The sequence below is a fragment of the Lathyrus oleraceus genome, chromosome 4 (genome assembly GCF_024323335.1).
Source record: "Lathyrus oleraceus cultivar Zhongwan6 chromosome 4, CAAS_Psat_ZW6_1.0, whole genome shotgun sequence".
NCBI classification, from domain to species: Eukaryota; Viridiplantae; Streptophyta; class Magnoliopsida; order Fabales; family Fabaceae; genus Lathyrus; species Lathyrus oleraceus.
In genome coordinates this window covers 218,862,426-218,876,570 of record NC_066582.1, presented here as the reverse complement: position 1 = coordinate 218,876,570, position 14,145 = coordinate 218,862,426, and positions in this window count along the sequence as shown.

Below are 14,145 nucleotides of genomic sequence, written 5' to 3'. Positions count from 1 at the left end.
TCGCATCATTTCTGCCCAAAATGTCGTCGTCCTCGCTGAGCATAGTGAGTAAATCCTCTTGTCTGTCAACAATCGGAATTCTGTTACGGGCTGGAGCATGGATGACTCTGGCACTAGCAGCATCTGGAGCAATCGGTTGACCGTCGACTCGAATACCCCTCAACTCTTCACCTACAACATAATTGTTGACGGGAATAGCAGCAGCAGGAATGTCGGGAACTGGGTTTCCTTCTTGCAGAGGCTGGTTGGGCGGTGGCAATGTAGCTTCTTGCCTCTGGACCAGTGCTCGGAGTTCTTCTTGACCTTGCGCAACCCCTTGCATCATGTGAATAAATTGGGCCATGTTAGCCCTCATCTCAGCTAACTCGGCTTGTACTTGGTCCATATTGCGTTGATGGTTGAGTCGCGTTGAGTAGCGGTGCGGCCTTTGATCAGCTATCCTGTCTGGACACAGGAATCAAGGTGAGAAGACGGCACGAGAACACCTGTTTATGCAAAGATGATGCATGCAATGCTTGTGCAAATGCTTTGTTTTCAAGGAACCCTTAGGGTATTATTTGCAATATTTTGAATATTTACACATTTTAATTGCTCATGGAAATATTTCATTCAATATATTGAGACAAAGAAATACAACATTTTTGATTCATTACAAAGAGAAAAGGTAAATGACATCCTATGGATCCCTAGAAGCTCGGGATGCTGGAAGACGAGAAGTGCACAACTTCTTAATCTCTCTCTCATAGGCAGCCTCCATGTCAGCTTTCTCTTTTGCAAGTCGATCATACCTCCTCTTCCAGAATTTGGATGACTGAGGAAGCAGAGAAGTCCAAGTGTCGTTCGGATCGTCGATCACTCGGTGCTCGAGAAATTCAATCATAGCGTCCTTCTCCTTGAGCTGCTGCAGCAATTCCTCTCTTTCACGGATCCAAGCACGCGAAAGGTCTTCTTCTCTCAACTCCTCTACACGTTGGGTAGGGAGGGTTGAAGGCCCAGCCATATCCAACGGTGTAGGTCTTGGATGATCATACGGCATCAGGTAGGTGGCAGCTCTCTGTCTGACCCAAGAGGTGTATGGCTCCAAAGCAATGCAGTTCTTCGGACCCAATTCATTCCTACTCTTCTTGTGAATACTGCGCCATGCACGGACAAATCTGGCTTTCAGGCCTTGGGGATCTTTACCCTCCTGGAAGAACACACCTTCTAACAGAATGTTATTAGGTTTATCCTTCAGGGGGAACCCAAGCTGACGACGTGCAAGAATAGGATTGTAGGTAATCCCACCACATGTACCAAGAAGAGGCACATTAGGGAATTCACCACAATAATCGATGATCTGAACGGTATCATACACGCGATCATACCAGGTGATATCATCATTGGTGAGAGACATGAGTCTCTGAGACCACCGTAGACATCCCTTGTTCTCCTTGAAAGCAACTGTCTGCGGCAAGTGCGAAATAAACCACTTGTACAGCAGGGGTAAACAACAGACAATGACTCCTCCATTCTTCATATTTCTCAGGTGCAAGGAGGCATAAGCATCGCCCAACAAAGTCGGAACTGGATTAAGGACTGAAAAGATCCTAATGGCGTTCATGTCCACGAACTTGTCGAAGTTGGGAAATAGCACCAATCCATAGATGAGCAGCACAAACAGAGCCTCAAAGGCATCCTCACTCATGGCCTTCCCATAGAAGGTAGCTTGGGCAATGAGGAACTCGGAAGGAAAACCCTGAATTCCGCCTTTGGTAGTCAGATTATCTCTAATCAGATCTTCATCTACGTGCAACAGACTAGCAATCTCTCGAGTAGATGGAATACTCTCTAGGCCACTGAACGACACTTGATCCAGAATCGGAATCCCAATGAGATGAGAATATTCCTCCAAGGTCGGCAATAGCTGGAAGTCTGGAAATAAGAAGCAATGATGCAACGGATCGTAGAACTGAGCCAAGGTACTCATCAACCCTTCGTCGACCTGAGTGGTGAGCAGAGGCAAAAGCTTCCCATAGCGAGCTTTGAAACCCAAGGGATCTAATACATATGATGTCAGATTCCTTAACTCTTTTACGTCAGGCTGCTTAAAGCTGTACTTCTTTGTATGCCTCTTTAGTCTTTCCATGTCTGAAAATTTTGCCAAATGACCTTTTAAGTTCCTTGAAAATTTTCTTTTTCTGATGACGTGAATGCGAATGAATGCGTGAATGCATGAATGCAACAAACACACTCAAGGATCAAGCAAGGCACACCACACAAAGGTCGTGGGAAAGCTCTATGTATCCTTAATATCAATCATCCATTTTGGTGGATTTAGGTTTTCACCTTATCGACACCCAAGTTCCATTGATATTAACGGTACATGAACCGGCTCAAACATTCTTAATATCAACCAGCCACTTTGATGGATTTTAGGTTTTACACCTGATCCGGGATCCATTGATATTAACAATGTTTGAACGACTCAACCACGAATCACGGGTTTGTTGAGAGTCACGAGCATGGAGTCTCGGTTAAGAACCACCCAAAGGGAGTGTACTAGGGTTCAAACCTGCCAGACATGTTCTATCAGAGGTTCCCATAATCATCGTTCCATCTCTCGAATATTATCGGAGGAACGAATACTCGTATTCCAAGAATATTCTCAAGAGAAACTCTTATGAGTGTAGTATCGCGTAACAATCGTATCAGAACTGACATCTGAACGACCTCCGCACTACGGTCCTAAAAATAGGCCAAGATGGGTTTGGTAAACTAAGGTCCTCGGCTTCTGCGGCACATGATTGAAAGAATAATGCCTAACCACAAATAACTTGTGTGACATTATTAGTTCAACATGACCTCCACCAAGTGAATGGACTCGCAAGTCAACTGGCTAAGGAATACTCCACACCAGTCAACAAGACTATGCCATTCTCTTATCCTAGAGTGCACTCGAGTTCGGGTATAGAACTCATCTCACAGATCACCAAAGCAAACAGCAATTGTATATCAAGCAATTCACACATTACAATCAATACAGTGATCCCAAATTGTACAAAAATGTGTCATATAACAAATAACAGTATAGCACAACAAAGGTGAAAAGTAGGCACTACCGCCAAGGATGTGTTATATCCCCAGCAGAGTCGCCACTTTTCTGTAGCGGTGTATTCGTCGCTATATGATTTATCGATTAAACCATAAGCAAGGTATACGATGAAATTTCGAGTCGCCACCGCACTTTTATTTATCCAAAGGATTGGCTAAAACGCGAACAAAAGCCTAAGAAGTTTTACACGTAGAAAACTAATAAAAGATCAGAGAGTCTGGGTAAGGGGTAAATTACGCAATGGGAAGGTGTTAGGAACCCACTACGTCCTAGGTACTCCTAGGGAGCCCTTTTCACACTTGTTGTACTAAATTGTTATTTGTTATGACATAAGTATTGTGCAAACATGATTGGGATGATGAGAAAAGAATATACAATCTTATTATTGGGTTTGAACGGATGAACCCGTTGCCTACGTACCTTCCATCAAAGGTAAGGATCAAAACGCCGTAGTTCGGCTAAAAGATTTCCAAAAGTTGGTGGATTCAATTTTAAACATAAGCACTGAGGCTTTTCATTATCAATGGGAGAACACTCGACCAAAACCAACATCCACCATGCGAGGATAGCTTCGACGTACTAGAGGGGTTAGCCCTGTTTTCAGTACGGAAGTCTTACTGTCGACTCACTAAGGATAGGCAAGATTTACATCAACCACAATGATAATTGAAACCTATGGCTAATGCATGAAAAGATTAACAATGGACAAAGCCAAAACAAGTGAATGGGTGAAGTTAATTGATTGTGATTATGAAAGTAGAGTCAAAGTATGATTAAGATTGATTTGAAAGAAGTATTATGAAATGGAGTTTGAAAAAAGTCAAGGACTTGGGGTCCAGGTTTTTAGTTAGAAAACATGAAGATGTTTGCACAATATCTATGTCAAGTTTGAAATCAAAGTGTGAAAAGGTTTAGGACATAATGGGGATGAATGGATGAAGATGGATTGTAAAACTTCTTAGAAGGTTCACTTCTTGAAATCATATGGAGGATGATTCAAGTGTGTCCTTTGGAATAAGCAATGGATAATAACAAACAAACAAAGAAAGAAATCCAAAAGGCGGATACCGGATGCCAATCACTGGGCTTATACCAATCTCCTAAAACAAAACTGGATATCAGAGGCCACTCAATGGTCTTACACTAATCTCCTAAAACAAAATGAAACTTGGATACCGGATGCCAATCTGTCTGGACTTATACCAATATCCAGCACATGATCATAGGAAAGCAAATGCCAACTTGTGGGGACTTACAATTGCATCCTCTCATAAACAAAGAAAGCAAAACATGGATGTTAAATGCCAATCTGTCTGGACTTACTCTAACATACACAGTATGATCCTAGGAAAACAAATGCCAACTTGCGGGGACTTACAATTGTATCCTCACATACAAACAAACAAAGCAAAGAAGATATGAGTGACCAATGAGGTCTTACACTCTATCCTTCCATATCATAGGAGCAATGGCCAATGGATGGTCTTACAATTGTCCTCAATGGGCAAACAACAATGATGCGTCGCGGAGACAAATGAGATGATCATGCACTAATGGGCAATTAATGATGATAAATGCATAAAGCATACAAGCAGATATGTGCATATGAGGTAAACAATCAATCAATGAGAATCAAATAGCACATTCTATAACCAAACAAGGAGGCTCATACAAGAGGGTTAGGCACTGAGGCCAACTGGAATAGGGTCAAAGATTGCTCTTAACCTTGCCATTGAGAGGCTAAGGTGAAGCAGATGAAAGGAGATGAGGGGTGTGCCTCATTGCTCTTATCCCTGATCAGGGAGAGCATTTGAATATCAGAAAGCGTGGGAGTTCAGAAAGTAGGAACTCTCTCCACATTAGACTCGATTGATCTTGGGTTTTTATCTCAATGCTACAACCATGTAATGGGAGCAAGGAGAAGACTCACTGAATAGTAGGGGATAGGTTGCTTATCCCTTTGATCTACCAATTGCCTTATTTGAAGGACTTTTCCTGCTTGGGGACAAAATTAAACACACACAAGCATTGCCTCTTAAGGAGGACTTCAGACAGTTTGCCCGGCCAAATAACAGGCCGGGTCTCCAGACTACATGAAGAAAGAGGGATTACCTCAAAGCAAATTGCTAAATAGCAAAGCAAAGCAAGTTCAAAGAACTTAAGCAACTAATGGTACCTGAAATAGTCAAACAAATCAGTACACAGTTCAACAGTTTAAATCAAAAGGAATTGGGAAACAACAGTCAAACAGATAGGCAAATGTGCAAAGCACAAGGCACAAGGCTTATGAGCCAAGCAACCTACAAAACAAAGAGGTTAGCACATGATAAACAATCAAGCTCAAACAAATTGGATTGTTCTCTTTGAAGCATTTGTGCTTAACCTGAAACAATGAGCTCAAACATAAGCAACAGGACCACTAGGACAAGCCTAGGGTCAAAATGAGATGAGAAAGTCAAAACAGCAAGGGATAGTCAACCAAAATCAAGTTCAAACATTTAAGAAGCAAACTCAATTGGTCTCAAATTCATATCATGCATCATCATCATTTTACAGACAAAAGAAGTCAAAGCATGGCAAATTGGTGCACATAGAAGTCAACATAAAGACTTGCATCAAAAGTCAACTCAAACATTTTCAAAAATCACCAAATAATTCATGATCAATCCTAACACCTAGCATGGTAAGCATGTAAAATTTCATCACAATTGGACAAGTGGAAGGCAGTCAATGAAAATCATGAAGTCAAAGCAAATTTCAATATGCTCAATGAAGTCAACAGCAAGACTTAGTTCAAAACCAAACATAGTCAATTCCAAAAATTATCAAATAATTAAGGGTCAATCACAATCCATAACATGGCATACATATAAAATTTCAGCTCAATTGGATCATGGGAAGATGGTCAATTAAAATCAGGAAGTCAAAACAATTTCAATCATGCCCAAAGAAGTCAAATATACATGTATCAACTTCAGAAAATCATAACTAAATGAAAACAGATGAGAAATGAATGGGATCAACACCATGGCAAAGATTAAGATGTCTAGTATGCACATGTAAAATTTCATGATCACCCAATAAGATATGAGAATTTCCCAAATGAAATGGTAAGATGTATCACACAAATCAACATTTTGGTCAAACAGGGGAGAAAATCTCAAACAATTTGGAAATGCCATAATTAATTCCAGGAAAAATCACAAGTCAACTAGACATATAAGAGATGGCTCACGCAAAATTTCACATTAATTGGAGGTCAGGAAGCATGTCAACAAAAATCATGAAATTGCATAACATTGGTGTGACACAAATTGTCACACCCTACTTCAAAAATTCATATCTCACAAACCACATATGATAAATTCAAGAACTCTACATCAAAACAAACATGAATGAGTGTAGATTAACCACAAAAAAATTCAGAATCATTGGATACATCCTCATCATTTCACAAAAGAAATGGAAAAAGGTATAAAATGTGCATACATGTCAAGAAACCTAATACCATTTAAAATCCAGCCAACCAAAAATTCAGCAAAAATCATGATAAAATAGTAGACATTCAACAGGACATGATGCAAAAAATTCCATGATTTTTGGAGTTGAGATGAGTGAGAAATGATTTTTAGAAGTTGAGTAACAATTTGTAATAACATGAATACATAACATGGTTTAGCAAGTCAAAGGTGGTTGACCGAGTGGCATTTTTGCAATTCCCTTCCTCATTAATCAAAACGCACCGTTTTAATGGGACACGCGAAATGTTTTGATTGGCCATCACCAATGAAACAGTAACATGAGCAGAAAATTCAAACCAACAGCAACCAATCGTGTTTCATGTTTTCTGGGCAGGCTTTTAGGGTTTTGGCACAGCAACAATATTCTTCATGTTCATCACCATACACGAAAATTCACCCAGAAATGCACAAGCAGCATGGCAGTGAAATGGTTCATGCAAAACAACATAGAACAACAAACCAATCGCGTTGCATATAGTTTAAATAAATTCTGGGCAAAAAACTGTTAGGGTTTCATGGCAACTACAGTAGCAACTTCATCACTAATCCAGAAATCGTGAAAATTTGAACAGTCCAAAACAAGAAATCCAGCACACCGTTGTGATCAACAAATAACATACAGCATAAATCCAGCAAGCAAATTCATCAAAACATGTTAACCAAGATGAACTAAGCAAAAACAAATTTATACACCAAACTTTCAAACAGCATATCTTCCTAAATAACCAACCATTTGACATGATTCGAAGCTTAAAACAACCAGCTAAGTAGGTACTACATGATGTATAGCAAGATTTGGAAAAATAAAGAAGTCGAAAAACTCACTTGATTTGAAGAACTCAATGAAACAGTGTTGTTTGGATGATGCAAGCTCAAACAGTGGTCCACAATGCTTTGAAATGATGAATACTTGAAGCTATTTGGCTCAGCAAGGCTTAGAATCCTTCAAATCTCGATTGGCCATTGTTGTGCTTTGGAGAAAAACAGGACATGGAATGCTTTACAGTAGAATAATGGAGCTTGGAATGGTCTCCCAATGATGTCCAGGTCATGAAACAACCAAGAGAACTCGTGGTGCTTCGAAGATTTTGGCAGAAAAATGCAAGGTGAGCAAAATGCAAAAATGAGAGAATGAGAATAATCTGTTCGAATGGAGGCTGCAGCTAGGGTTTAATTGGCAGGAAATGAAGTTATATATGTCTGTTTAACATTGCTAATGGATGTGCTAAGCAAGATTATCTTAAATGAACCAAATTTGCATTTTGCTAATTTTGAACATGTGCACATGGAGGTGTATGATTCTGGCCGAGTTGGGCTTGTAAACATATTTCAAATGACATCTAAAACAGATCCCAAATGGCCAAATGTGCTGAAAATGCCTAATTTGAAAAGTCAAAATTCAACTCACTTGAATTTAATTAAGGAAGGTCCAAAAATGCCATTTTGAATGGTGAGGTTTTGGTGCATGAAATTTACATTTTTGGAAAGAGGAGGTAAAATGTGGTTTGTAGGAAAAAACCCCACCAAATTTGGCCAAATGGTTCATGAGATATGGCCTTTTGAAGTTCACAAATTTTTGAAATTGATTTGATCATAACTTGCTAACCATACATGGGATTTGAAAGTTCTTGGACTTTTTGGAAATGGGAGAACAAGATCTTCAACTTTCATGTTGGGCAAAAATTCATTTGAATCTTGTATCATGATGTAAGTTTAAGATCAAGAAGTTTCCATTTTTGGCAGTTGAAATTACAGGTCCACTTTCTATTTCTGGAAATTTTCTGTTTGACTTCAAATTCTTCCATGATGAGGTTTGGCATGATATATGAGGCTTGTATGGACATGAATGAGCTCCTTCAAATCAATTCCATCCATCAAATCACTGATTAAATCCACAGTTGACCAAGTTTGACTTTTCTAGGGTTTTGCTTGACTGAAGCACCTTCTGATGAATTCCAAACCCTAATTCCTTGATATCTTGATTCCAAATGATGTCTCAAGATATATGAACCCTTGATGATTGATCATGGTGCCCAAATTCTGCAAGAATGGTCACCATCCACTGCAATGACTGACTTTTACTGATTTTGACCTAATTGCTGATGATTGCTTTAACTGCAAGCAACAAGGTTAAACTGACAATATTTTTGTACTTTTTGAATGATAAACATATGAAAAGCAAATATATACAAATGCAAAACATGCTTGGTGATCAAGAACCACACTCACAAGGCAAACCACCCATTAGGAGGGGAGCTAGGGCATGCAATGATCCTTGAGGCCATGATATGATATGATATGGGCCATGTTATGCTATGACCTAATATGAGAATGTATGTACAATGATAGGTGCAAATTTGAGGTGCTACACCATGGATTTCTCTTCTTCTTCCTCATCTTTTCCTCTTTTCCTCTTTCTCTCCTCTTCCCTTTCTTTCTTTTCTTTCTGATATCTCTCTACTTCCCTACCTACTCTTCTTATTCTTATCCTTTCCTTTTCTTCTTATCCACCACACAATTATATAACATATACTTTATATATATTATAATATTAGGTAGTAATAAAAATATCCTAATTGATATTTCATCTTCCAATACCAATTAACCAATTAATAATGTTACCAAAAATGTCCTCTCTTGTACTTATTAATATTGGTATGTCTCTTTATTAATAATTAATATCTCCAGAGTTCACTGGTTACTCTATTGATCCCAATTGGCAATATTTAGAGCACATATGAGCTTCAATTGTTACAACTAACAAAAGATAGGGTACACAGGAACTCAATTGATCTCAACTGACTTCTAATTGAGCATTTAAGGGAATATGGGATATTACAAAGGTCACATGGTTAGAGAGTGTCCACAAAATTAGGTCCAGATGCAGGGAAAGAGTACCGGTCAGGTTTATATGTTGGGTGCAAAGAAGGCTAAGAGCAACCATGCCTTAATTGATGGTACATGTCTCGTCAATAATCATCCTTGTTTTGTATTATTTGATTGTGGGGCGACAAATTCTTTTGTATCAATTCATTGCTTGAAGCGTCTTGGCTTGTAAGCAATTCCCTTATCTCCTCCTATGGTGGTTACCACCGCCATGGATGATATGGTTGAGACACCATTGATTTGTGAAAATTGTTCGCTCTGGGTGAATGGTAGAATTTTCCAGATTAATCTTATTGGTTTACCACTTAAGAAGGTTGACGTGGTTTTGGGGATGGATTGGCTTTCCCCCAATTCGGTGTTTATTGGATGTGAAGAGAAGTTGATTATCATTCCATCTAGTGAAGCTACTCCAAAGGATGTATTGATTACTATCTTGGAAGGTATGATTGGTATGGTTAATTCTTGTTTGAGAAGGAAAAGTCAGTTCTCTTAGTTCTCACCCAGGAATCTAGCGATAATTTGAGTGTTATACAAATTCCTGTCATTTGTGAATTTCCGGAAGTTTTCCTTGAGGATGTCACCTGTCTTCCTCCTGAAAGGGAAGTGGAATTCTCTATTGATCTGATACCTGGGACGAATCCAATCTCTGTTTCTCCGTATCGCATGACGTCACTCGAGTTGAGAGAGTTGAAGAATCAATTGGAAGAGTTTTTAACCAAGCATTTCATCCGACCTAGTGTCTCACCATGGGGTGCTCCAGTATTATTAGTAAAGAAGAAGTACGATAGGATGCGGTTGTGTATTGATTATCGCTAGCTGAACAAATTTACCATTAAGAACAAGTATCCTCTGCCAAGGATAGACGATTTGTTAGATCGGTTGAAAGGAGATTGTGTGTTCTCAAAGATTGATTTGCAATCGGGATATCATCAAATAAGAGTTAAGAGTTCGGATGTACCAAAGACCGCATTTAGAACCCGATATGGCCATTATGAGTTCCTTGTAATGCCGTTTGGTGTGACGAATGCTCCTGCTGTTTTCATGGACTATATAAATCGGATATTTCAACCTTATTTGGACCAGTTCATGGTGATCTTTATTGATGACATTCTTATTTATTCTCGTACCCCCCAAGAGCACGAAGAACACCTAAGGATTGTTCTATCAGTACTGCAAGAGAAGCAACTTTTTGCCAAGTTAAGTAAGTGTAAATTTTGGATGAACGAAGTGAAGTTCCTTGATCATGTAATATCGCAAGGAGGAGTATTAGTGGATCCATCTAAAGCTGAAGCAGTTATTAATTTGGAAAGACCGAAGAATGCTTCCGAAGTCAGAAGTTTCTTAGGTTTGGCAGGTTACTATCAAAGGTTTATGAAGGGGTTTTCGCAGATAGCATCACCAATGACTAGACTTACCAAAAAGGAAATTTCTTTCAAATGGGATTCAAAGTGTGAGAAGAGTTTTATGAGTTTGAAAGAAAAGCTAACGACTGCCCCTGTTTTAGTCATCCCTGATCCTAGTAAGTCTTATGAAGTATTTTGTGATGCCTCTAAGAAAGAATTAGGAGGGGTGTTAATGTAGAGTGGTCAGGTTGTAGCCTATGCCTCTCGTCAGTTGATGCCTCATGAGGAGAACTATCTGACTCATGATCTAGAACTAGTTGTTGTTGTTTTTGCATTGAAGGTGTGGCGACATTACTTGTATGGGGTATATTTTGAAATGTTTAGTGATCACAAGAGTTTGAAATACTTATTTGACCAAAAAGAGTTAAACATGAGACAGAGGAGATGAATGGAGTATTTGAAGGATTTTGATTTTGAGCTTAAGTACCACCCGGGGAAAGTGAATAAGGTTGCAAATGCCTTAAGTCGGAAAGAGATACATAAAGCTGAGTTGGTGATGTTAGAATACGCATTGTTGGAAAAGTTCCGAGATCTTAATCTTCAGTTTAGTTGGACGCATGATGGTGTGATAATGGGGAACTTGAATGTTATTTCTAACCTAAGGGAAGAGATCCGACAAGGACAAATGATAGATAAAAAGTTGCAAGAGATGTCGACTTAACCCAGTTTCGCTCAGTCACCGGATAGAGTCATTCTGTTTAATCAAAGGATTTGTGTTCCGAACGATGCCGAGCTGAAAAGAAAAGTTTTGGGGGAAGCTCACAAAGGGGCGTTTACTATACATCCAGGTTCATCGAAGATGTATAAAGACTTGAAGAAGGACTACTGGTGACCTAAAATGAAAAGGGATATTGCAGAATATGTGTCGAAATGCATTGTATGCCAACAGGTAAAGATCGAACATCAGAAGCCAGGTGGTTTATTGCGACCTTTAGAGATTCCAGTTTGGAAATGGGATAGTATTTTAATGGATTTTGCAGTAGGGCTACCTCTAACCCAAGGAGATTATGATTCAATTTGGGTGATTGTGGATCGGTTAACTAAGTCCGCGCACTTCTTGGCCGTGAAAACTATTTATAATACAAGTCATCTTGCACGGTTGTTCATTTCAGAAATGGTTAGGTTGCATGGTGTTCTAACAAGCTATGGGATCGAGATTGTGTTTGAGTACTTCTAATCATCCTCAAACGGATGGTCAGACTGAATGAATGATACATGCACTGGAAGATATGTTAAGAGCTGGTGTACTTGAAAATGGAGGGAATTGGAAGGAGCTTTTACCACTAATTGAATTCGCATATAACAATAGTTATCATGCAAGTATCGATATGGCTCCTTATGAAGCCTTGTATGGACGGAAATGTAGGACACCTCTATGTTGGACGAAAGTTGGTGAAGAAAGGATCTTAGGACCAAATATTATTCAAGAGACTACCGAAAGGATAAGGATGGTCCATGATATGATGAAGAAAGCGCAAGATCACCAAAAGAGCTACGCGGATCACAGGAGAGGACCATTGGAATTTGATGAAGGTGATCCTGTATTTTTGAAGGTGACTCCGAGGTTGAGACTGAAAGGACCGTTTAAGTCACGGAAGCTAAGTCCGAGATACATAGGGCCATACCAGATTATAGAGAGGATTGGATAAGTAGCCTACAGATTAGCTTTACCACCTTCTCTATCAGAAATGCATGATGTTTTTCACGTATATAAACTCCGGAAGTTCATTCCAGATTCTCTTCAGCCTATTCTTCTAGATTCAGCAAAAGTAGAAGCAGATCTGACTTTTGAACCTCTACCATGTCGCATTTCAGGACGAGAAGTTAAGGTATTAAGGAATAAGGAGATTCCTCTTGTTAAGGTTCAGTGGGATGAATCGCATCCGGGCGATGCTACCTGGGAGATGGAGTCAGAAATGCGAGAAGCTTACCCTCATCCCTTCTAGCTAATATTTAAATTCGAGGACGGATTTTATTTAAGGGGGGGGGGGGGGGGAGAATGTAATACCCCGTATTTCCCTAAATACCTAAATTTCTATTAATTGAGATCAATTGAGTTCCTATGTGCTCTGAAAGTTGTCAATTGAGATGAATAAAGTAAATAGTGAGTTCAGGTTGACTTAATTAATATTATTTGGGACTGACCTTTTATTAATTAGGACATTTCGGTAACACTAATAATGAGTCAATAGCTCTGGTAGAACAAATATTACAAGTGTAGTGCCACTTGAGATATTTGTTATTACCTGTAACCACTTTCTTACCACACATATTTCTCATGGCCACTTGCAACTACCTTTGACTCACTCACCACCACATGTTATTACCACATATCACCTACCATAAGCCACTTCATTTTCTCTATGTTTTGCATGTGTTTATTAATATCTTTATTTTTATCAAATACAAATTAACTTAATAATATTATTTAGAAGATAATTGAACACTAATTTCTTAATTTTTTTTATTTTATATTATTTTTAAATTTAAGAAATTTTAATATAAATTGAAAAATATATTTGTTGCAATAATTCGCATTTACTGCATACACCAACTTTTTGATTTTTTTTGAAATGCATTACTTTTTTGCCATAATTCACCCCTCGCTAACCTCAACGATCAAATTTTGCTGAGGGTAGTCATTTGCAAAATATTAAGCGTGTTCTGACCATATTCTTATTTATTGCTCACACACACACACACACACACACACACACACACACACACACACACACTAATTTTCTGCTTTTTTTGGAAATAAACGTTTTGAGAAGGGTCATCCCTCGCTACCTCCACAGTCAATTTTTTCTTAGGATATTTTCTCACAAAATGCAAAACTGTTCTGACCACCAGTATCTTTTAACCGCTCCAAAAATTTGAATGAGTGTTTTTCTTACCTCCTAAATATATTTTTTCTCTATTGAGAGGGAAACCCCTTTGGAGCGGTAAATTCATGACCATCGAGCTATTGGTTAACCTGACGTCAATAAAACTAGAGTCGTCACCCGCTTTTAATTTTTCCAAAGGAAAAGGGAAAAGGTACGAACAAAACCCAAAGATAAGAAGTTTTCAAATCAAAACTAATAAAATGTCAGAGATTACAGGTAAGGGGGTTGGTTACATAGAGGGAAGATGTTAGCACCCAAAGTGTCATAGGTACTCCTAGGGAGCCCTTTTTTGTGTGCAAGTGTTTTGATCAAAATTATGTTTGGTAAAAATATAGAGTGGTGGGATGAGAAAATAA